This window comes from Salvelinus fontinalis, chromosome 14 (genome assembly GCF_029448725.1).
Source record: "Salvelinus fontinalis isolate EN_2023a chromosome 14, ASM2944872v1, whole genome shotgun sequence".
Taxonomy (NCBI): domain Eukaryota; kingdom Metazoa; phylum Chordata; class Actinopteri; order Salmoniformes; family Salmonidae; genus Salvelinus; species Salvelinus fontinalis.
The window spans coordinates 26,843,845-26,869,645 of record NC_074678.1 but is presented as its reverse complement, the minus strand read 5'-3'; the positions used below and the strand labels follow the sequence as shown (position 1 = coordinate 26,869,645).

General features: G+C 43.1%; 1 protein-coding gene across 4 annotated transcripts in view; it reads left to right on the top strand.

Annotated features, from left to right (window-relative positions):
- The window catches only part of LOC129810541 (inactive N-acetylated-alpha-linked acidic dipeptidase-like protein 2), a 354,237-nt gene that overhangs the window by 147,574 nt on the left and 180,862 nt on the right, over positions 1–25,801 (top strand). The gene's annotated exons all lie outside the window — the stretch shown is intronic.

Genomic DNA, 25,801 nt, shown 5'->3' with positions numbered 1-25,801 from the left:
CTGGCTTCGCCACACTCCCCGTGTGCCCCCCCGGAGACATTTTTGGGGCTGCCTCTCGGGCTTCCTACCGCGCCGCCGTGCTGCCTCCATTCGCCGGTATCCCTCCTCACACTGCTCCAGAGAATCCCAGGAGGGTTCTGGCACTCTCCCTGGGCGACCGCCCACCTGTCTATCTCCTCCCAAGTAGTGACACAGTCCAGATCACGCTCCCATGTCCAATAATCCTGACATCGCTACCTCTCCTGCTCCTGCCCGTTACCACGCCGCTTGGTCCTTTTTTGGTGGGTGATTCTGTCACGATCTTCGTAAGAAGCGGACCAAAGCGGGGCGTGGTTTGAATACATTCTTCTATATTTAATGAAGAACACTTAAACAAAAAAACGAATAAGACGAACGTGACCGCTATAAGAAACACTGTGCAAACATATAACATAGCATAGACAATAACCCACAACCCGCAATACAAAACAGGCTACCTAAATATGGTTCCCAATCAGAGACAACGCAAAACACCTGTCTCTGATTGAGAACCATATCAGGCCAAACACATAGAAATAGACAAACCAGACATACAACATAGAATGCCCACTCAGTTCACACCCTGACCAAACAAAACATAAAACATTCAAAGCAAACTATGGTCAGGGCGTGACAGAAGGTCAGTCAATACAGAACATTTCAAGAGCTTTGAATGTTTCTTCAAGTGCAGTCGCAAAAAACATCAAGTGCTATGATGAAACTGGCTCTCATGAGGACCGCCACAGGAATGGAAGACCCAGAGTTACCTCTGCTGCAGAGGATAAGTTCATTATTGTTACAACATTTTGGAAGCACACGGCATCTCTGTACAGCGCTCGATTTGGCCTCCGCGAGCCTCCAGGGCAGGCACTATTGCGTCACACCCTCTTTACGGCGCGTCCGGACCACTTTTCCAGATCAATCATAAATTGGCTTTTACAGTGAAATGCTGCTGAAGCTCATCGGAGTGTTGCTCCGCCACTTCTCACAATGTTGCTTGATTATTAAAGGTAGGTCAAAGCTGAATCAATGTCTCGGAAGATCACATAATGATTCATTAGTATTCTACATTACAGAACCAAATAAAATAGCATAATGTTACTGTTGCATCAAAAACACCAACTTAGTCATTTCTTATGAGATTTTAGGATGGTTAGCTGAATAGTAAAAAAAACACTGTCATGGGCCAAAACTCAACAACTCACGCCACTAGGCAGAATTAGCTTGGATTGAAACAAAATACAGGAAAGCTACGTAGTTTGTGAACATCATTTACTCTAGTTTGCTCACAAAAAAAGTGATTGAAATAAGATCTAAATGCATATTCCCATGAAACGGATTAAGATCAAATTTTTGGCATGAAGATTCAGTTTGAAGGTTTTACTGGTAGTACGCGGCCAACGTTTTGCTACACTGTCCTGCGAATGTCCCGCAAAATCATCCTGTTGTCCCACATTTGGGTACTTTAACCTGTCTAGGATCAGCGTGCCGCTAGCGGCACTCCCCCCCCCCCCCCCACTGAAAAACCAGTGCCGCGAAATTCAAAAAAAATATTTTTTTAAAATATTTAACTTTCACACATTAAAGTCCAATACAGCTAATGAAAGACACAGATCTTATGAATCCAGTCAACATTTCCGATTTTTAAAATGTTTTACAGGGAAGACACAATATGTAAAGATGTACATCTATTACCTAAAAACACATTAGCATATTCCACCATCTTTTATTTGTCCACCAACACCAGTAGCCATCACCAATTCGGCTAAACTAAGATATTTATAGCCTCTAACCAACAAAAAAACTCATTAGATGACAGTCTGATAACATATTTATGGTATGGGATAGGTTTTGTTAGAAAAAAGTGCATATTTCAGGTAGATGGCATAGTTTACAATTGCACCCACCATCACAAATGGACTAGAATAATTACAATGAGCAACGTGTTTACCTAACTACTAATCATCAAACATTTCGTAAAAATACACAGCATACACGAATCGAAAGACACAGATCCTGTGAATACAGACAATATTTCAGATTTTCTAAGTGTCTTACAGCGAAAACACAATAAATCGTTATATTAGCTTAGCACATAGCAATTAGCAGCCCAGCATTGATTCTAGCCAAAGTGAGCGATAAAAGTCAACATCGCCAAAAGATATTAATTTTTTCACTAACCTTCTCAGAATTCTTCCGATGACACTCCTGTAACATCACATTACAACATGCATATACAGTTTGATCGAAAATGTTTATATTTAGCCACCAAAATCATGGTTAGACAATGTGAAATGTAGACAAGCTGGTAAAGAAAACGTCCTTGCGCCACTTAGACAGTGATCTACTCTTATACATAAATACTCATAAACGTGACTAAAAAATATAGGGTGGACAGGGATTGATAGACAATTTAATTCTTAATACAATTGCGTTATTACATTTTTTAATTTATCCTTACTTTTCAATACAGTTTGCGCCAAGCGAAGCTACGTCAAAAAACATGGCGTCCTAAGCCACTAAAATGTTTCGACAGAAACACGATTTATCATAATAAAAATGTCCTACCTTGAGCTGTTCTTCCATCAGTATCTTGGGCAAAGGATCCTTTCTTGGGAGAAATCGTCTTTTGGTGGAAAGCTGTCCTCTTGCCATGTGGAAATGTCAACTACGTTCGGGATGAACTGAAAAGCGTGACCAACTTTTCACATCGTTGCAAAAATAAATGTCCCAAAATCGCACTAAACGGATATAAATTGCTATAAAACGCTTTAAATTAACTACTTTGTGATGTTTGTAACTCCTATAACGAGTGAAAAGATGACCGGAGAAATATAACAGGCTAAACTAACGCTTGGAACAGGAGAGGGTCGGTGTCTTCCACGCGCGTTACGCAGCAAGAAAAGACTTGCTAGCTAAAGGTTTTTTTCATTTGTAGGGCCTGTGAACGAGCAATCGAGCCCGTTGGAATCGTCATCACGTAAAGGCATCCAGGGGAAGACGTAAGAAGTGTCCGTATAGTCATAGCAACGACAGTGCCCGTTTAAATGACTTCAGAAAAGTGGCCAACGTTTCTCAAATCTGACTCCATGTCAGGGAAATTGCTGTAGAATGGGCTCTGTTCCACTTAGAGACAAAATTTCAACTCCTATAGAAACTATAGACTGTTTTCTATCCAATAATAATAATAATATGCATATTGTACGATCAAGGATTTTGTGGGAAGCCGTTTAAAAAATTAGCCACATTAGCATAAATAGTCTAAACAGCGCCCCCATCCCCAACAGGTTAAATGTGGTCACCCTAGTGTAGCTCCAAGCCATATCCAAAATACCAGTTTGAGTCTTTGCTCATTCTGATTTGAATAATGTGGGGGATAATGTGGGGAATATGGTTTAGCAGGTGGCTGTAAAATGTTGTTTTTCATTGATCATCAATCATAATTATCAGTATTCTGCACTGTGACACATGGCACAATGATTATGGGAATTGCAATAAGCCGCTTGCTGTTCAATCATAGCTGATTCAGCCACCATATGCTTTCTGATTATTTAAAGAATTAAGTGTCCTATATGTCAATGACAAGGGCTTCTGCTGCAGGCTGGACAGCCACTGTAGGCTAATGTCCCGTTGACATACTGTGTGTCTGAATCCCAATTTACACGCCAGTCATTTCACATCTCCTTTGGCTAGGCTCCAGCATGCAGCAGTCTCTCAAACCCAAGTATCTGTGCCAACGAGAGTCACTCTGATACATAGGACTCATGACAGAATGAGGAGAAACCCATTATGAGTGTCAAGAGAGTTGAAATACAATACTGGATGATAAGACATTTGCAATGAACAATATGTTGGATTTGTTCCAAAGTTAGAAATGATTTACTGCATAGCTGATCTCCTTGTTGGTCTTTGCTAGTGGAGGGTTTGGTTGTTGGTGGGTTCATGGTGTACCGGCAGGTCACTGGGTCCTGCTTCTGATCATTAAAAGAAAGAGGTCTGAGGCTAAGGAGCCACTCTGGAAGCATACCGCAACACAGCACCACGACCAGGGCTAGCGCTACTTCCTCACAGGCAGCTTTGAATTCCAGACGCACAGAGTGACATTCAAGTCCTCTGTGTGTGCTTGGACAGGGTGTGTGCCAGAAATATGAAAGTGAAGCACAGCTTCTGAATCCAAGATTATTCATCTGTCTGCAGAGAGGAGTTTCTGTATCTGGCAGTGGCCTCTTTCTTTACCAGGCAACGCAGGCCTTCCTTCCCAGTCCTGATATGAAGCTGTCCAACGCTAATGTCCAACCCTAACCCTAATGTATCAGTTTCACACACAGAACATTAATGCAATGTTACCACATGACATGTGGTAGGGGTTTTGGTCAAGCCCCATAAATCAAAAGATTGATGTCATGGATCACTGGGTAGACATGGTTGTTAACATGGCATACAGTAGGCCTGTCTAACAATGTGCAAATGTCAAATTGTATTGTTAGTCATAGTGTATCATAAAGCCAGTGGTCAATGCAGTGAAGCAGAAACAAGCTGTGATTAATCCTTGAAGTATACAGTATATGTATTCATAAAGAGGCCTGCGGCCCTCCCACGGGGTTCAGGCAGCAGTTGGCAATTCTATTTTTTAAAAGACCACTCTTGACCGCAGACAGTTAAAATATGGGTTTCAAGCTTTGGTTCTCATCCTCTGTTTGTGGTTCACCACTCCACTGGGTAACATCTTATACTACGGGTCAGTTGCACCTCATCAACTTTAAATAATGAGTGATGAAAAGCATATATTTTTACAATCAGATTTCAATGATCTTATGAATTGCCAAATTGACCATTAATGCCAGGTGGTTGTTTATTTTATGTTTTTTTATACATAATATGAGAGTTAAAGAAGGAGAGTACATGTAGAGACACCATGTAGTGATTCTTCACTCTCTCTCACTCTCTGTCTCTCTCTGTCTCTGTCTCTCTACATTTTTATTACATTCGCCTGCAGAGATGACTTTCTGCCAAGCAGAATTCCGGTGCCCATTTCTGATTTTAATTAGGGCGGTGGGATTTGCTTTCTCTGATTCCTTGAAAAAAGGAGTTACATTGTTACTCTCAATAACTTCCTTCCTCTCCTCCAGACTTGTCGGCCTGATTATGTTGAAAGAGTAAAGAAACACAACGTAGGGCTTTGAGAGTGGTTCAACCGGACACATTCACCTAAGCCCCACATGATTTTGTGTTGTATGTGCATTTGTGGTCATGTTTTATTCCCCCCTTTGAGTCTCGGTGGGTTGAGGCATTGAGCAGTGTGTGTTGCAGAATGCTAAGTCCTCCACTGGAGTTTCTGTGAGGGAGTGGATTTGTGCTAACAGCCAGAGCCAATGATTAAAACACAGAGAGGCCAGAGAGAGCCAGCGCTTGGCTAAAGGGCAGGAGTTACTGTAATCCAGGGATAAGCGACCTGAGCAGGCAGCAGGCACCCTCCTTACACACACAGACATGCTTGTCCTGATGCCAGTTTACTGACGGCCTTTTGGACACTAGAGAGTCCGCGGGGAGTGGGCAGCTCTGTTGGGTTGATACAGGAAGGGTACATCTCATTGGCAAACTGACACAGCTTCAAAGGCTGTGGCCCTGAGCCAGATAGTCCACTAGGAGTGAGGTATTCCTTCCTGCCTGGTGGAAGAGAAGGCTTGTCACCAAGGCCATATCTTCAAAGATGTGTCTTCTTCTCAGCATTGAATGTCAAGGGAATTTGGCCTTGTCCTCCTTACTTAATAATTGCTTGCTTATGGTGATGAATGTCTGTCCAATATCTATCCAACCAGGCAGATCTGTGTGTGTGTACACATGAGCTGTGCATGAAGGCTGCATAAGTATGTGAGTGCATCCATGCTTTTATGTTGGCATGCTTGTTTTGAATATACATACATACACATTCGCAATGTATTCAGACCCCTTTGGCTTTTTCTATATTTTGTTACGTTACAGCCTTATTCTAAAATTGATTAAATCGTTTCTTTCCTACACACAATACCCCATAATAACAAAGCAAAAACAGGTTTTAGAATCGCTTTCAAATGTATAAAAAATAAACAACTGAAATATCACATTTACAAGTATTCAGACCCTTTATTCAGTGCTTTGTTGAATCCCCTTTGGCAGCAATTACAACCTTGAGTCTTCTTGGGTATGACGCTGCAAGCTTGGCACACCTGTATTTGGGGAATTTCTCACATTCTTCTCTGCAGATCCTCTCAAGCTCTGTCAGGTTGGATGGGGAGCTTCACTGCACAGCTATTTTCAGGTCTCTCCAGAGATGCTCAATCGGGTTCAAGTCCGGGCTCTGTCTGGGCCACTCAAGGACATTCAGAGACCTGTCCTGAAGCTACTCCTGCGTTGTCTTGGCTGTGTTCTTAGGGTCGTTTTCCTGTTGGAAGGTGAACCTTTGCCCCAATCTGAGGTCCTGAGCGCTCTGGAGCAGGTTTTCATCAAGGATCTCTCTGTACATTGCTCCGTTTATCTTTCCCTCCATCCTAACTAGTCTCCCAGTCCCTGCCACTGAAAAACATCCCCACAGCATGATACTGCCAACCACCATGCTTCACCGTAGGGATGGTGACAGGTTTCCTCCAGACGTGACACTTGGCATTCAGACCAAAGAATTCAATCTTGCTTTCATCAGACCAGAGAATCTTGTTTCTCATGGTCTGAGAGTCCTTTAGATGCATTTTGGAAAACTCCAAGCGGGCTGTCATGTGCCTTTTACTGAGGAGTGGCTTCTGTCTGGCCACTCTACCATAAAGGCCTGATTGGTGGAGTTCTGCAGAGATTGTTGTCCTTCTGGAAGTTTCTCCCATCTCCACAGAGGAACTCTGGAGCTCTGTCAGAGTCACCATTGGGTTCTTGGTCACCTCCCTTACCAAGGCCCTTCGTCCCCGGTTGCTCAGATTGGCCAGGCGGCCAGCTCTAGGAAGAGTCTTGCTGGTTCCAAACTTCATCCATTTAAGAATGATGGAGGCCACTGTGTTCTTGGGGACCTTCAATGCTGCAGACAAAACAATTGTTTTTGCTTCATCATTGTGGGGTATTGTGTGTAGATTGATGAGGAAAAATGTGTATTTAATCAATTTTAGAATAAGTCTGTAATGTAACAAAATGTGGAAAAAGTCAAGGGGTATGAATACTTTCCGAATACACTGTAAGCATATTATACATGTGTTACTTTGGTGTGCTGTGTACTGTGTGCTCATGTGAGGTTTTAGTTTGTAAGGGTTTGCAATAGTTTCTAAGGCTTATCTCTCACCAAGAGTAGGTTGTCTTACTTTATCTTTAGAATCTACCTCTGTTCCTCTTCCCTGTGCTCCCCCGGCTCACTGAGCTACTCCAGATGAATAGAAACTGTGGATAACTTTCTGGATTGGAGATAAGATATTCTCCCTCTGACAAAAACACTGGCACATCAGTGGAAGAGACGTTCACAGCAAAAACAGATTTTGTTTTTCCTTGTTCCTAGCTGTGTTTCTAAAATGCTATTATTGGTGCACGTCTCAGCAACTTGGGCACACTTTAATATAAAACATTTTGTGCCGATAGGCCTAAATGTTTGTTAGGAACACTGACACTGAAATGGTGACATGCACACCAAAACACTACACATAGACATTAATTATAGCATATTATACCATATTATGGTAAAGCAGGGTACAGCAATAGAAAGGGATTTTATTGGTGTGCGAAATATGCAATGCAATGCAGCACAGTAGTTAATGATGCATGTATTTGATTTACAATACATGCTCTACAACCACTTATTTTGATGCATATGTACATAAAAACAGGCCACATATTTCACTGTGATTCTGTTCCCTGTGATCAAGCACAGCCATATTCACATGAAAACAAACACATTGAACAATAGTTGTAGTCGATGAAATGTGCATCAAAATATGCATTATGTCAGCCCTTTAATTAGGTAAGAGTAATATTGTATGTCGTATGTTCCAGAACATAGGAAACAGACACTGTAGTTCTACACCTGAACCGATGGTTTTTATCGCCAAATATGAATGTTCCCTTTGTACGAAGGAGCTGTCTGGCACACCCATCTCCATCTCACTAAACACAGTGGTGTCACCTCCTCTCAGGTTGGATGGATCCACTTCCAGCTGCAGGATGTGATCACAGAGACGCTTAAGCATTGTTCTACATTACCCATGCAGATGTGTGCGATATGTCAGGAGCTTATCTTTGGGGCTGGTTGCTGAAAGACAAATGCTCACCTTCATCCTGCTTCTTAAAGGTTCAACTGGAGTTTACGAGCAGTCTTTTGTTTCCTCTGACAGGCTTTGACATCAGCGTCTGTGGATGATTTGAAATGATGATAATAACAGATAATAACCTTTCTGTTACCTTATTCTCATTATCCCCTAAGTACGGGCATACCACTTCTTGTAACTAGACAATATCCAATTATGGCAAACTAACAGCAACTATGCTGGAGGAATTGTCTAGCAAGGTGGTCACCAACCTTTTCTGAGTCAAGATCACTGTCTGAGTCAAAATGCAAGCCGAGATCTACCGCTCAGATATTTTTAAACATGACTTAAAAAATGTAAGCCTATGCAACATGAACCTATTAAAAACAGTTCTTTAGCAATGAGGTTTTTGCAGTAGACTATAGGTCTAATACATTATCACTGCATATTGGCTATGTTTGAATTTACCTGCCAATGTTGTTCTTCTCAGACCACTTTGAAATTATATTTCAAAATGTGCGGTATATGATCACACTGATAATATATCATTTCAAGAGCTTGGAACTGTAAGGTTCTATCTGCAAAAAGATGATTCTGAGATAATTGGCTTTAAAGTTCCAAACCCGCATTAGTTTGAATAGTGTCAGCAATATTGTATTCTTTTTAACTTTATAACATAAATTGGGCATTTAGATTACTATATATGTAGAGAACATTAAATAGAACACGGCTATGTCAATAACTAAATTTGGACAAAAATGCAGACAGAACCTTAGTCTCAAGCTCTCAAAATGTTGTATTACTTGTGGGGAACAGCTAAGTGAGCATAAACATTTGCTTTTTTATTTTATTTTACTGGACTGGTGGTCTGTCTGAGGGGAGGGAGGGAGAGAGCAGCGGAGAGGCTGCCTCTCACTGTCCCACTGCTGAGATTGACCAAAAAAGGCACACAGTCTTCCAGCTCATGGCAAAACTTTAGTCACACTGCATTATTTCTGCCTAATGCACCAATTCATGTTGTTACTCCTATGAACAGAGAAAGTGAATTATTCCTCAATATTAAAAAAGACACAAGCCGTTAATGTCACTCCCTGACCATAGAGAGCCTTTTATTCACTATGTTGGTTAGGTCAGGGTGTGACTAGGGTGGGTTATCTAGGTTGTTTTATGTCTATGTTGGCCTGGAATGGTCCCAACCAGAGGCAGCTGTTTATTGTTGTCTCTGATTGGGGATCACATATAGGCAGCCATTTCCCCACTGTTTTTTTGTGGGATCTTGTTTTGAGTCAGTGCATGTGGCACCTCAGTACTGCACGGTCATTGTTGGTTTCTTATTTTGTTTGAAGTTTCACAAAAATAAAGATGTGAAACTCCTCGCACGCTCCCTGAAGTGCGTGTCCCCAGTCCGGTACGTCCTGTGCCTGCTCCTCGCACTCTCCCTCAAGTGTGCCTTCCCAGTCAGGTACGTCCTGTGCCTGCTCCCAGCACTCACCCTGAAGTGTGTGTCACCAGTCCGGTGCCACCTGTGCCGGCCCCACGCATCAGGCCTCCAGTGCGCCTCCCCAGTCCAGAGGGTCAGGCGACGGTCCCCAGTCCAGAGCGTCAGGCGACGGTCCACAGTTCAGAGCTTCAGGCGACGGTCCCCAGTCCAGAGCTTCAGGCGACGGTCCCCAGTCCAGAGTTTCACGCGATGGTCCCCAGTCCAGAGCTTCAGGTGACGGTCCCCAGTCCAGAGCTTCAGGTGACGGTCCCCAGTCCAGAGCTTCCGGCGACGGTTCACAGTCCAGAGCTTCCGGCCACGTTTCACAGTCCGGAACCTCCTGAGACGGTCCACGGTCCAGAACCTCCTAAGACGGTCTACAGTCCGGAACCTCCTGAGACGGTCCACGGTCCGGGACGTAACCGGAAAAACAGTTCTTTAGCAATGACGTCGCAGGACGTAATCTCCTGCGTTGCAGGACGTAACCTCCTGCGACGGTCCACGGTCCGGAACCTCCTGCGACGGTCCACGGTCCGGAACCTCCTGCGACGGTGCACGGTCCAGAACCTCCTGCGACGGTCCACGGTCCGGAACCTCCAGCTCCAGGGCAGGAACCTTCCTCTGTGCCGATGCCCGGTCCAGGCACGGTGTCCAGTCCCGCTCCATGGCAGGAGCCTTCCTCTGCGCCAATGCCCGGTCCAGGCACGGTGTCCAGTCCCGCTCCATGGCCGGACCCATGGTCTGAGTGGGTACTTCGCCCCGCACCGGAGCCGCCACCGACGCTAGATGCCCACCCGGACCCTCCCCAATAGGGTCAGGGGGTAGTGTCACACCCTGACCATAGAGAGCCTTTTATTCTCTATGTTGGTTAGGTCAGGGTGTGACTAGGGTGGGTTATCTATGTTGTTTTATGTCTATGTTGGCCTGGTATGGTTCCCAATCAGGGGCAGCTGTTTATCGTTGTCTCTGATTGGGGATCATATATAGGCAGCCATTTCTCAAATGTTTTTTTTTATGGGATCTTGTTTTGAGTCAGTGCATGTGGCACCTCAGTACTGCACGGTCGTTGTTGGTTTTGTTTGAAGTTTCACAAAAATAAAGATGTGGAACACAGAGCATGCTGCGCCTTGGTCCACTCATTTCAACAATCGTGACAGTTAATAATAACAACGCAAGCTTATCGATACAATTTGCTACTCATTCATTGCAGATGCAATGCTGGTTGTAGCGTGAGTGGAAGTAGGGAGAAGCACGTTTTATGGCTTATAAAAGTGTTGACAGTGAAGTGCTGAATAACAACTTAAACATGAACTTACTCATAAAAACAGCAGCTCCTCATTGTATTTCATTGACAGGTTCTCTCTAGTAACGGTTTTGAAAGTTCGGAAATTTCACAGTAGCAACTTTGCTGTGCGCTCGAGGAAACTGCAGACACAGTGATCTGAGCTATCTGATTGGCCAGTGGTAGGCCTATAGGTGCACTTGATTTGCTCTCTGGGCATGCCGGGTAGGCAGAGTTTTACCTTCAGACAAGTGGGAATCAAGTGGGAAATCAAGAATGAATCAAGTGGGAAACGGGAAAAAACTTAGTGAAAAGGAACATAAGGCTTTATCGTTGTTTTTTTTACATAAATGTTTGGTGATTGACTAGGAATGCATTGGAGATCGGCCAGTTGGTGACCACTGGTCTAGCATTTTAATATGCAGTACGGTCAGTCACCTCATCTTAAGGTGAAATACAGAGGAGTCAGACACTGCACTGAAACACAGGTAGGTATAGCCGTTCAGGTAGGGATATCTTCGATCTTTTCCTTTGTCAGCGCTTCAACAGTGAAGCCTCTCTTGGGACCCAGATGTAGAGCGGCAGGGAGCTATAGCACTTTTTTAAAGAGCAGGGGCCGGTCCTGCCAGCATTATCATCCATAATAGCATTTTGCCACAGTTCAACTGCCACAAAGATAGTTGCTATCAATTGGCCAGGCCCTGGTCGACAGTACCCCAGATACCCCCAGTGACCATATCTACCACAGACACAGATCCACCAGCTGTCAATCCCTGTCACTCAGATGCATTTAATTAGGAGAGCAAAATGGTAATAACAGTGAGCCAGGAGCTAGGTCTTATTTTGGGTATTTCTTTACTAAAATAGTGGTCTGGGAGGATAAAAATGCCTCCAATAGAGATCGTCCAAATACAATCCCACACAAACAGAAGCTTTTATTTTCCCATAACTCGTTACAATATTTGTGCAGGGAAGTTGTGAATTTTGTAGGATTAACAACCCCAAGTGACAACTCAACAACCCGCACTGACTCTAAAGTAGAGTAAGATGTTGTTGGGGAGAATGATTAGTGTAGGTCCTAGTCTGCAGGGTGTATGTATGGCCGGAAGTACATAGTGTGATATCTAAAACAGTCTCCCTAACAGATGGCCCAAACAGAGCTCTCTGCCATCTTCTGGTCTGCGGGCCGAGTGCGTCTCGACCATCGCCAGGAGCAGCAGCCAGTGCGTTTGTGTGTGTCAGAATCCCAGCTCTCTTCGCCGGCTGTGAGGAGGCTTCAGTCAGCCAACCAAGCTGTTGAGTGGCACCCTGTTGTGTGGGACTTGGGCCCCAGTCCTGTGAATCATGTTGTCTCAAGTGGTGCTGTGTGTGATGACATCAGGTATCCTACTTATCCCAACTCTCCTCCCAAATTGTCTGTAACTATCACTGTTCTAGGAGAGTGACCCAGGCCAGGTAGTGGTGTACAAAGATGTGGAATCCTCCACTTAATAGTGATGTCTGAATGACTCGTTCTTAACCATAACTGCTGCGAGGCTTTCATTACATGTATTTCTCCCAGTTGAGCTGTTTTGCCATGATTATTGGGAATTGGAATTCAGTTGGAACTGCTACCCATTTATGGCAGCAGAATGTAAGGGAGGTCCATATCCAAACCTAGGTATTCTTTTGGATTTTTTCAGGAGTTTCATCTTTGTGTTTAGTGGCCAACATGTTCAGGATTCAGAGAAAGTGGAATGTTGAGGGTCCAAAATTGACATTTTGGAGAAGAAGGCATGGTGGAGACACTGATGAAAATTTCTGCTGAAGGATATTCTCTCATTTAGTCCACCGTTGCGATCTCATGTATTTGGGGCCATTCTATTTCAGTGATAATGCCCAGGAAGCCGGTGTTTGGAGGATATATTGGCACGGGTGTTGTTCGTCGAGGGCCGGCAATCCATGTCAATATATCCTCCAAACACTGGCTTCGAGGGCATTATCTCTTTTATACAATGGGTTACCAAAATATTCAAGTAATGATTAATATATTTTCATTTAAAAAATGTATTTTAATGAATTTATTCATACTATTTCATCCTTCCACAAGATACAGTCCGAAAACAAATCTAGTGTTGCTACCCAAGCCAGCTGGTTGTTCTTTCTATTGGTTCGGTTCCCAGAGACGTGACCCAGTTGTTCAGTCTTGTTGTTCATGTATCTATGGACGCGACCCAGTCGTTCGTTCTAAATGTTCCATTGCCATAATGGCTGGCAGCGTTTCTACCCCTTGTTGCTAGCTAGCCAACTACGGCTAACTTACCGTCACGTTAAACAGACAGAATAACAACAGTAGCTGCATTTGCATTTGTTTAAGGTGTTTTCTAGTGACATTTATTTGGATACATCCATAACAATGAGCTAATGAGGTGCAATTTTGCCTGGCATAGAGAATGTGCTCTCTCGTCAGGACACTGTTGTTCAGAGGAGCTAGCCATCAACACAGCTAACACAACTTCAAACTGAAGCTGGAAAGACTACAAACTAGCTGAACTTCATTTAGTTGTACCTTTTTCAATTTACATACACATTGTATATATCCATAGAAATTATGCCAGCTAATTCATGATTTCGACTGGCTGAGAAACGCTGCCTGCCTCTCTCGTCCCGATGTCCGACTCCTATACGTTCATTACTATGGGACAGTTGGAGATTGCATTTGAATATTGAAACAATGTTTCAAATGTCAGAGAGACAGACAGCAAGGTTTATTGCTCATGAATCCCTGGTGGTGTTTGACTGTTGATCAGTCATCTTCCAGGCCGGGTAGTGAATGTCATTTTCACGGTGTTCTGAGATCTGTTCATGACTAACTGGTTTATTTATGACTGTTTTCCTCCTAAACGTTCCCTTTCCTAGCGTCAGGAACAGGAGGTCTTTCTGTCTAAGTTATTTTGATGTGTCACTCCTGATTATGACATAAGGTCAAAACAAAAGATATTGTTTGGAAATGTCTTACCAAATATTGCGTATAATTGATATGTCTTTATATTCAATGACACAGAACTAGTTTCAGTGTAATGCTATGGTACTTCTTACCTTTAATGGGATCAGTAAAACACAACAAGATTACTATGGTTAAGAGAATTGTCCTTTTAGCCAGTCTCTTTTGTCCTTTAAGACGTGAGATGGGTTTCAGTTTTCAAATAAACAGACTTTTATGCAGACTCCATTAGATGTCTATATTTGATGGGGACATTAAATAATGTCCTCAGAACCTTATCTCCCAAACAGATAAAGTTATGTATTTACCCATTTCAGGTTTACCCTTCTTGTTAAAAAGGTTGTCAATGTGTTGTTCTTCCATTTTTTCATTCATTGTCTTGGAACTGGAAATAATTATTTATTTCTAATATAACCAACACTGGGTGGTTAAAGTGAATGTCTCCTTGTAAAAAAGTTCAAAACTCAGACTAAAATCACAAGTTAATAAGAGGTCTGGGTAAAACGTTTTGCTTTTATTTAAAGAAGATTAAATTCTGCTTCAGTCTTTTATTTCTGTTATTTTGCATCATGGTATTGTGTCTTTTGGTAGATTTTTATTTATTTCACCTTTATTTAACCAGGTAGGCAAGTTGAGAACACGTTCTCATTTACAATTGCGACCTGGCCAAGAATAAAGCAAAGCAGTTCGACACATACAACAACACAGAGTTACACATGGAGTAAAACAAACATACAATCAATAATACAGTAGAAAAATAAGTCTATATACAATGTGATCAAGTGAGGTGAGATAAGGGAGGTAAAGGCAAAAAAAGGCCATGGTGGCGAAGTAAATACAATATAGCAAGTAAAACACTGGAACGGTTGATTTGCAGTGGAAGAATGTGCAAAGTAGAGATAGAAATAATGGGGTGCAAAGGAGCAAAATAAATAAATAAATAAACACAGTAGGGAAAGAGGTAGTTATTTGGGCTAAATTATAGATGGGCTATGTATAGGTGCAGTAATCTATGAGCTGCTCTGACAGCTGGTGCTTAAAGCTAGTGAGGGAGATAAGTGTTTCCAGTTTCAGAGATTTTTGTAGTTCGTTCCAGTCATTGGCAGCAGAGAACTGGAAGGAAAGGCGGCCAAAGGAAGAATTGGTTTTGGGGGTGACCAGAGAGATATACCTGCTGGAGCGCGTGCTACAGGTGGGTGCTGCTATGGTGACCAGCGAGCTGAGATAAGGGGGGGACTTTACCTAGCAGGGTCTTGTAGATGACCTGGAGCCAGTGGGTTTGGCGACGAGTATAAAGCGAGGGCCAGCCAACGAGAGTGTACAGGTCGCAGTGGTGGGTAGTATATGGGGCTTTGGTGACAAAACGGATGGCACTGTGATAGACTGCATCCAATTTATTGAGTAGGGTATTGGAGGCTATTTTGTAAATGACATCACCGAAGTCGAGGATTGGTAGGATGGTCAGTTTTACAAGGGTATGTTTGGCAGCATGAGTGAAGGATGCTTTGTTGCGGAATAGGAAGCCAATTCTAGATTTAACTTTGGATTGGAGATGTTTGATGTGAGTCTGGAAGGAGAGTTTACAGTCTAACCAGACACCTAGGTATTTGTAGTTGTCCACATATTCTAAGTCAGAGCCGTCCAGAGTAGTGATGTTGGACAGGCGGGCAGGTGCAGGCAGCGATCGGTTGAAGAGCATGCATTTAGTTTTACTTGTATTTAAGAGCAATTGGAGGCCACGGAAGGAGAGTTGTATGGCATTGACACTCGTCTGGAGGTTTGTTAACACAGTCCAAAGAAGGGCCAGAAGTATACAGAATGGTGTCGTCTGCATTGAGGTGGATCAGAGACTCACCAGCAGCAAGAGCGACATCATTGATGTATACAGAGAAGAGAGTCAGCCCAAGAATTTAACCCTGTTTCACCCCCATAGAGACTGCCAGAGGCCCGGACAACAGACCCTCCGATTTGACACACTGAACTCGATCAGAGAAGTAGTTGGTGAACCAGGCGAGACAATCATTTGAGAAACCAAGGCTGTCGAGTCTGCCGATGAGGATGTGGTGATTGACAGAGTCAAAAGCCTTGGCCAGGTCAATGAATACGGCTGCACAGTATTGTTTCTTATCGATGGCGGTTAAGATATCATTTAGGACCTTGAGCGTGGCTGAGGTGCACCCATGACCAGCTCTGAAACCAGATTGCATAGCGGAGAAGGTATGGTGGGATTCAAAATGGTTGGTAATCTGTTTGTTGACTTGGCTTTCGAAGACCTTATGTCACAAGCCGGCTCATAGCCTGTGACAACAATGAGGGGACACGAACAACAGGTATAGGCCAATTTAAAAGTTTTCTTTATTATTAAACAAACTATTAACTTTAAACTAAGAAACAGGAATGAGGTGTGGAAGTATCAGAATGTAAGGTGTATGTAAAGTGCATGGGTGCATGAATATGTGTGTGTGAACATGACTGAGTGAAAACTATGCAAAACTAAAAAGGAACAAACAAATCATGAGCATACCTGGAGGAGCAGAGAGAGAGAGAGAGCAAGAGAGATTAGTGACAGCTTTATACCCTGAGCCCAGGTGGCTCCAATCACTAACGACCCTCCTCTGCCTGCAGGAGGAACCACCCCCTGCACGGCAGAGGAGGAGCCGTGACACCCCCCTCCTTAAAATGAGGGTCCCACCCTCAACCCAACTTCCTCCAACATATTCAAAATAATTCAAATTTCCCAAAAAACAAATAAACAACAAAAATACCAATCCCGGCTCCTAGCAGTAGCCCCGTGTCCCCCAGCTGACTGTCCGCCCCTCAAACTCAGCAGCCCTGGTACCTGGGGAGCAATTTAAGAGAAAAGAGGCGCAGACAGCCCGTAGGGGTCAGCAGAGATAAGATACAAGCTAGGTTAAAGGAGCACGGGACAGAGCATCAGCAATGATATTATCCTTACCACTAATGTGCCTAATATCAAGGTTGAATGGTTGCAAGAACAAAGCCCAACGCATCAGGCGCTGGTTGGGGTTTTGCAGGGACCTCAGAAAAACCAGTGGGTTGTGGTCAGTGAACACAGTTAAAGGGGTCAAACCAGAACCAACATAGACCTCGAAGTGCTGTAAAGCCCAAATGAGACCTAAAGCCTCCTTTTCAATTACAGAATAGTTTTTCTGATACTTATTAAATTTTCGGGAGAAGAAACTGACTGGACACTCAACCTTGTCGTCATTCTCCTGGAGAAGCACAGCCCCAGCACCAATTTGACTGGCGTCTACCTGCAATTTGAAAGGTTTCCCAAAATTTGGTGCTGCCAATACAGGTGCCAAATACAAAAGAGTCTTAACTGCATCAAATGCCTCTTGACACTGGGTGGACCAGATAAATTCAGCCTTGGCCTTCAACAGATTGGTCAGTGGGGACACTACTACCGAAAAGTTTTTACAAAAAGCACGGTAGTACCCCGCCATTCCCAGGAAGCGCATCAGTTCTTTCTTTGTAGAGGGCTGTGGGAACTGCCTCACAGCCTGAACCTTGGCTTCCACGGGACAGACAAATCCCTGACCCACAACCTTATGGCCAAACACTAAGTCATTTGGGCTAAACCCTGTGCTTTCCTGCACTACTTCACGAGCAGCTAGTAACAGCCAAGGTAACCCCTCCTCCCAGTCGACAGACAGTTCCGTACAATATGCACGAAGCAAGGATTTTAAAGTTTGATGAAAACGTTCCAAAGCTCCCTGGCTCTGGGCATGGAACGCAGTAGACTTGTTGTGTTTAACTTTAAGCTGTTTGAGAACCTGAGCAAATAAATGAGAGGTAAAGTTAGACCCCTGATCTGACTGGATGGTTTTTGGAATCCCAAATGTTGAAATAAATTGAGTTAAAGCTTTAACTACTGATTTTGAAGTTATGGTACGCAAGGAAAAAGCTGCCGGATATCTGGTTGCTTGACACATAACAGTTAATAAGTAGCTATGACCTGACTTGGACCTTGGTAATGGCCCAACACAATCGATAAGAAGATGCTCAAAAGGTTGCCCTACGGCTGGTATTGGATACAACGGTGCAGGCTTTACAACCTGATTTGGCTTGCTTGTGCGCTGACACGTATCACAAGTTTTAATAAACTGAGATACATCCCGCTTTAAACGTGGCCAGAAAAAATAACGAAGTATGCGATCATAAGTTTTACGAACACCCATATGACCTGCCACATCACCATGTGAAGTTTGCAACACTTTATTTCGCAAAGTAGTAGGTACAACTATTTGAAAGACTGGTTCTCCTAAACCCTTATCATAGTGTGGAACCCATTTCCTGACCAACAGCCCATCAAGAAGAAAATAACACTGAGCACTATTCCTCACCACTGAATCAGGAACCACTTTATCAAACAGATCAGCCAAAGTAGTATCGGCTTTTTGCTCAGCCATCAATGAATCTCTAGAACTAGTCAACTGTTCTGTCTGGAGTTTGACTGGCAACTCAAGACTTTCTGGCTTACTCTCAATCTCCTTACGAGAGGCTGCGCGGGTAACCGCACAAACTGGAAATACCTCAGGAGACACACAGTTCTGATCCGGAGATTCCCTTGCAGGGGTCACTGAAGGTTGCTTCTTACAGATGTTTAATTTGCCATCTGCCCACACCTTACTACCTGCCAAGTCATTCCCCAAAATCATGTGTACTCCCTCTACTGGCAACTGAGGTCTAACCCCAACATCTACATCACCCTCTACCAGACCACATTTTAGGGTAACTTCATGTAAAGGACAAGAGAATGGAACTAAACCCATACCACATACCATTACACAACGGCCAGTATCAGACTCTTTAGAGAACGGCAAAACAGATTCCAGAATAAAAGAATCTAAAGCTCCAGTGTCTCTTAGGATCTTGATTTTAACATTCTGGTTGCCATCTACCAGGGACACTACACCATCTGAAATAAAGGCTGAAAAATCACAGCGGGAAAACTGAGAATCAACCTCAACTAGTGGCTGAAACAGCTCACCCTGGTGGTCAGAGGCTGTAACAGGACTTGCCATCACAACAGGTTTAACTTGAACTGACTGTTTTGATTTAAGCAGAGGACAATTTTTCTTCCAATGTCCTTCAACTAAACAGTAGCGACAGGTATTAGCATTAACCGGTCCTTTAAGTCCTCCAGACTTAAACTTCTGCCCAGGCCTTTGGAAAGAAGCCCCCAAAAAAGGTGACCTATTCCTAGGAGTAAAGTTATTTTCATGGTACATGTCACTGTTTGACTCAAAATGGCTTTTATGTGTTAGCCTGTACTCATCTGCAAGGATTGCTGCATCACTTGGAGACTTAACTTTACGTTCATTCATGTATGTAGCAACCTGGTCAGAAACAGAATTTTTGAACTGTTCTAACACAATCAAATTAGACAGACCCTCAAAAGTACTAACTTCAGAAGCTGTACACCAACGATTAAATGCAGAAGTCAAATCACAAACAAACTCAGAATAGGTTTGTGAATCTAACTTTTTCCTGTAACGAAAACGTTGACGATATGCCTCTGGCACAAGCTCGTAGACCTTCAGAACTGCTGATTTAACTTTAGCATAAACTTTACTGTCAGCTACACTCAGTGCTGCAAAAGCCTCACGTGCTTTACCTGTAAGTACACATTGCAACAACATAGTCATGTCCAAATCTGACCAAGCTCTAGCTTCCGCAATACGCTCAAATAAAGTAAAGTATGTGTCTGGATCTGACTCATCAAATTTAGGCAACAAACGAAGATTCTGTGAAACATCAAACTGTGGTAGTCTTTCCGGTCTATTAGCATTTCTCAATCGCTCTATCTCTAATTGCATTTGCATTTGCTCTAATTGCATTTGCAACAGTTCCCTCTGCTGCTCAAAAGTTAATGAAGGGCTAGCCTGAAAACTTGCACCCTCACTACTAGCAGACTGACCACCAAAAACACCCATTTCCCTAAGACCCTGCTTTAAGCTAGTTTTAACAGTCTCTTTAATTTTTTTATCAACAATCTCAATCTGATAATGTTCAGCAATTTCAATTAACTGTTCCTTAGTACACAACTCTAAGGCTACCTCTGAAGGAGCTTGAACAAAACTACACAAAATGGAAGACATTTTCCTTAACCAATACAACTATTACAAATGCTCAAAAAAACACAACTCACCTGCTGTCAATCTGGGTTCAAGGACAGGAGCCACACCCCACTATCCTCCAAAACTACTAACTAACTGGCCCTGGTCTTCGTGCAGTCACATGTGGTGGGGTTTTATGCACACAAAACCAGTGGAGTGGAAAAGACAACCAGAAACTGGCGGCCCTCCCATAACCACGGAGGTGCTCCCGAGCCGATGTAGGGGAAAAGGGAAAGGGATGCTCTACCCACGTTCACTGCCACCTAAAACAAAAACACCACAAGCCTCCTATTGACACTTGCTGATATGCCTCAACAGGAGAGGACTCCCACCTGAACAAAACCCAGAAAAACCCAGAGTGAATTGCTTAGCTACCAAGCTAACTGAACCAAAAGAACACATGGCTCTCAACTCTCTCTTAAACAAAATTGGCCCAACCAAAACATCCACTCAAACAAAAAAAATTGTCAATCTGAACTAAACTAACCCAAGTTAACTACTATCCCGGACGAGCCCCCACTTGTCACAAGCCGGCTCATAGCCTGTGACAAATGAGAGGACACGAACAACAGGTATAGGCCAATTTAAAAGTATTCTTTATTATTAAACAAACTATTAACTTAAACTAAGAAAAAGGAATGAGGTGTGGATGTATCATAATGTAAGGTGTATGTAAAGTGCATGGATGCGTGAATATGTGTGTGTGAACATGACTGAGTGAAAACTATGCAAAACTAAAAAGGAACAAACAAATCATGAGCATACCTGGAGGAGCAGAGAGAGAGAGAGAGCAAGAGAGATTAGTGACAGCTTTATACCCTGAGCCCAGGTGGCTCCAATCACTAACGACCCTCCTCTGCCTGCAGGAGGAACCACCCCCTGCACGGCAGAGGAGGAGCCGTGACAAAGGCAGGGTAGGATAGATATAGGTCTGTAGCAGTTTGGGTCAAGAGTGTCCCCCCCTTTGAAGAGGGGGATGACCGCAGCTGCTTTCCAATCTTTGGGAATCTCAGACGACACGAAAGAGAGGTTGAACAGTAATAGTAATAGGGGTGGCAACAATTTCAGCAGATAATTTTAGAAAGAAAGGGTCCAGATTATCTAGCCCAGCTGATTTGTAGGGGTCCAGATTTTGCAGCTCTTTCAGAACATCAGCTGACTGGATTTGGGAGAAGGAGAAAAGGGGAAGGCTTGGGCGAGTAGCTGTGGAGGGTGCAGTGCTGTTGACCGGGGTAGGGGTAGCCAGGTGGAAAGCATGGCCAGCCGTAGAAAAATGCGTATTGAAATTCTCAATTATAGTGGATTTGTCGGTGGTGACAGTGTTTCCTATCTTCAGTGCAGTGGGCAGCTGGGAGGAGATGTTCTTATTCTCCATGGACTTTACAGTGTCCCAGAACTTTTGGGAGTTTGTGTTGCAGGAAGCAAATTTCTGCTTGAAAAAGCTAGCCTTGGCTTTTCTAACTGCCTGTGTATATTGGTTTCTAGCTTCCCTGAAAAGTTGCATATCACAGGGGCTGTTCGATGCTAATGCAGAACGCCATAGGATGTTTTTGTGTTGGTTAAGGGCAGTCAGGTCTGGAGAGAACCAAGGGCTATATCTGTTCCTGCTTCTAAATTTCTTGAATGGGGTATGCTTATTTAAGATGGTGAGGAAGGCATTTAAAAAAAAATAACTAGGCATTCTCTACTGACGGGATGAGATCAATATCCTTCCAGGATACCCCGGCCAGGTCGATTAGAAAGGCTGGCTCGCCGAAGTGTTTCACGGAGCGTTTGACATTGATGAGTGGAGGTCGTTTGCCCGCTGACCCATTACGGATGCAGGCAATGAGGCAGTGATCGCTGAGATCTTGGTTGAAAACAGCAGAGGTGTATTTAGAGGGCAAGTTGGTTAGGATGATATCTATGAGGGTGCCCGTGTTTACGGCTTTGGGGTGGTACCTGGTAGGTTCATTTATAATTTGTGTGAGATTGAGGGCATCAAGCTTAGATTGTAGGATGGCTGGGGTGTTAAGCATGTTCCAGTTTAGGTCGCCTAGCAGCACGAGCTCTGAAGATAGATGGGGGGCAATCAGTTCACATATGGTGTCCAGAGCACAGCTGGGGGCAGAGGCTGGTCTATAGCAGGCGGCAACGGTGAGAGACTTGTTTTTAGAGAGGTGGATTTTTAAAAGTAGAAGTTCAAATTGTTTGGGAACAGACCTGGAGAGTAGGATAGAACTCTGCAGGCAGTCTTTGCAGTAGATTGCAACACCGCCCCCTTTGGTTGTTCTATCTTGTCTGAAAATGTTGTAGTTAGGGTTGAAGATGTCAGAATTTTTGGTTATCTTCCTAAGCCAGGATTCAGACACGGCTAAAACATCCGGGTTGGCAGAGTGTGCTAAAGCAGTGAACAAACCAAACTTAGGGAGGAGGCTTCTAATGTTAACATGCATGAAACCAAGGCTATTACAGAAGTCATCAAAAGAGAGCGCCTGGGGAATAGGAGTGGAGCTAGGCACTCCAGGGCCTGGATTCACTTCTACATCACCAGAGGAACAGAGTAGGATAAGGGTACGGCTAAAAGCTATGAGAATTGGTCGTCTAGAACGTCTAGAACAGAGAGTAAAAGGACATTTCTGGGAGCGATAAAATAGCTTCAAGGAATAATGTACAGACAAAGGTATGGTAGGGTGTGAATACTGTGTAGGTAAACCTAGGTATTGAGTGATGATGAGAGAGATACTGTCTCTAGAAACATCATTGAAACCAGGTGATGTCATCGCATATGTGGGTGGTGGAACTGAAAGGTTGGATAAGGTATAGTGAGCAGGGCTAGAGGCTCTACAGTGAAATAAGCCAATAAACACTAACCAGAACAGCAATGGACAAGGCATATTGACATTAACTTCTTTGGGCTGCAATATGCACAATATGACAACAGCCACTTCAAGTGCAGGGCGCGAAATTCAAAATATATTTTTTAGAAATATTTAACTTTCACACATTAACAAGTCCAATACAGCATATGAAAGATAAACATCTTGTGAATCCAGCCAACATGTCCGATTTTTAAAATGTTTTACAACGAAAACACCACATATTTATGTTAGCTCACCACCAAATGCAAAAAAGGACAGACATTTTTCACAGCACAGGTAGCATGCACAAAGCCAACCTAACTAACCAAGAACCAACCTAACTAACCAAGAAACAACTTCATCAGATGACAGTCTTATAACATGTTATTAAATAAATCTATGTTTTGTTCGAAAAATGTGCATATTTAAGGTATAAATCAGTTTTACATTGCAGCTACCATCACAGCTACCGTCACAAATAGGACCGAAGCAGCCAGAGTAATTACAGACACCAACGTCAAATACCTAAATACTCATCATAAAAGATTTCAGAAAAATTGATGGTGTATAGCAAATTAAAGACAAACATCTTGTGAATCCCGCCAATATTTCCTATTTTTTAAGTGTTTTACAGCGAAAACACAATATAGCATTATATTAGCTTACTACAATAGCCTACCACACTACCGCATTCATTCATCAAGGCATGTTAGCGATAGCAATAGGCACGTTAGCGATAGCGAATAAACCAGCAAAAGATATACAATTTTTGACTAACCTTGATAAGCTTCATCAGATGACAGTCCTATAACATCAGGTTATACATACACTTATGTTTTGTTCGAAAATGTGCATATTTAGAGCTGAAATCAGTGGTTATACATTGTGCTAACGTAGCATCTTTTTCCCAGAATGTGCGGATATTTTTTTGGCACTCAACTATTCTGACCAAATAACTATTCATAAACGTTACTAAAAAATACATGTTGTATAGGAAATGATAGATACACTAGTTCTTAATGCAATCGCCGTGTTAGAATTCTACAAATAACTTCATTACGACATCCAGCTTAGGTATAGTGAGAGAGTACCCAAAATCTGGGCGCAAACGACTATTTCACATGTTCGACAGATATATGAAATAGCATCATAAAATGGGTCCTACTTTTGACGATCTTTCATTAGAATGTTGTACAAGGGGTCCTTTGTTGGGAACAATTGTTGTTTGGATTTAGAATGTCCTCTTCTCCAGTCAATTAGCACGGAAAGCTAGCAAAGTGGCTCGAAGCTCTCCCTCCTGAACAAAGGCACACAACGCGACACGCCTAACGTCCCGAAAAAATTACAATAATCTAATAAAACTATATTGAAAAAACATACTTTACGATGATATTGTCACATGTATCAAATAAAATCAAAGCCGGAGATATTAGTCGTCTATAACGACAGCTGTACAAAAGGCAAAACCAGGTCCCTTCACGCGCTCTCCAGAAAACAGGAAACTGGTGACACGTCATACAAAGAGCTTTTGTTCAACCCCAGATCAAGTTATTCACTCAATTTCTTCTCTCACTGCCTGTCGACATCTAGTGGAAGACGTATGAAGTGCATCTATACTAATAAATATCAAGGACATTAATAGGCAGGCCCTAGAACAGAGCATCGATTTCAGATTTTCCACTTACTGTCAGGAAGTTTGCTGCAAAAGGAGTTCTGTTTTACTCACAGATATAATTCAAACGGTTTTAGAAACTAGAGAGTGTTTTCTATCCAATAGTAATAATAATATGCATATTGTACGAGCAAGAATTGAGTACGAGGCCGTTTGAAATGGGCACCTTTTATCCGGCTACTCAATACTGCCCCTGCAGCCCAAACAGGTTAAGGAGAGGCATGTTTAGTCGAGTGATCGTAAGGGTCCAGTGAGTAGAGGTTGGTTGGGGTCACGGCGATTCAGACAGCTAGCCGGGCTATGGGTAGCAAGCTAGCATAGGATGGAGGTCTGTTTTTAGCCGCCTCGTGCGTTTCCGTCTGTAGATTAGTGGGGTTCCGTGTGGTAGAGGAGATCAATCCAATTGGCAAATAGATATAGTTATAGTGACCCAAGAAAAAATTGTCCGATAGACTTATTCAGATAGCAACCGATAAGACAGCTAACGATTAGCGGGCCCCAGATGAGCGTTCAGGTAACGTCGCGACGGAGGTGCCAGTTGGATAACTCCCTCGGGCAGATAACGTCGGTAGTCAGTCGTGAAGGCCCGGTGGGGCTCCGCATTGGCAGTAAAACGGGTCCGGATAGGTGATTGTAGCCCAGGAGTGGCTGATGGAACTCTTCAGCTGGCTAGCTCCGGAATAATTGATGTTTTCTCCGGGATCGACGTAAGCCAATAGACACACGGGTAGCAGCTAGCTAGCTGCGTAATCAAGGTGTAAATGTCCAGAGCTTGCGGTTGAAATCCGGGGATATGGAGAAAAATAGGTCCGGTATGTTCTGGTCTGAGTCGCGTTGTACAAAAGTGGCAATAGATTAACGAGCTAAAGGAATAGCTGATGACCACAAACCGTGGTTAGCTGAAATACTAACGTTAGCCAGTAAACTGGCTAGCTTCTGGGTAGCTTCAGGTTAGCTTCTAGCTAGCTTCTACTGTGGATTTTCAGATTTGAGGTAAATAATACTTTTTTTTGTAATTGGTGAGGCGGGATGCAGGAAAGCGTTTTGAAGTTGAGTTTTTGGAAAATAAAATATATAAAAGATATGCAAAGAAAGGTGTAAATATATATATATACGGGCCAAGACGAGGACAAA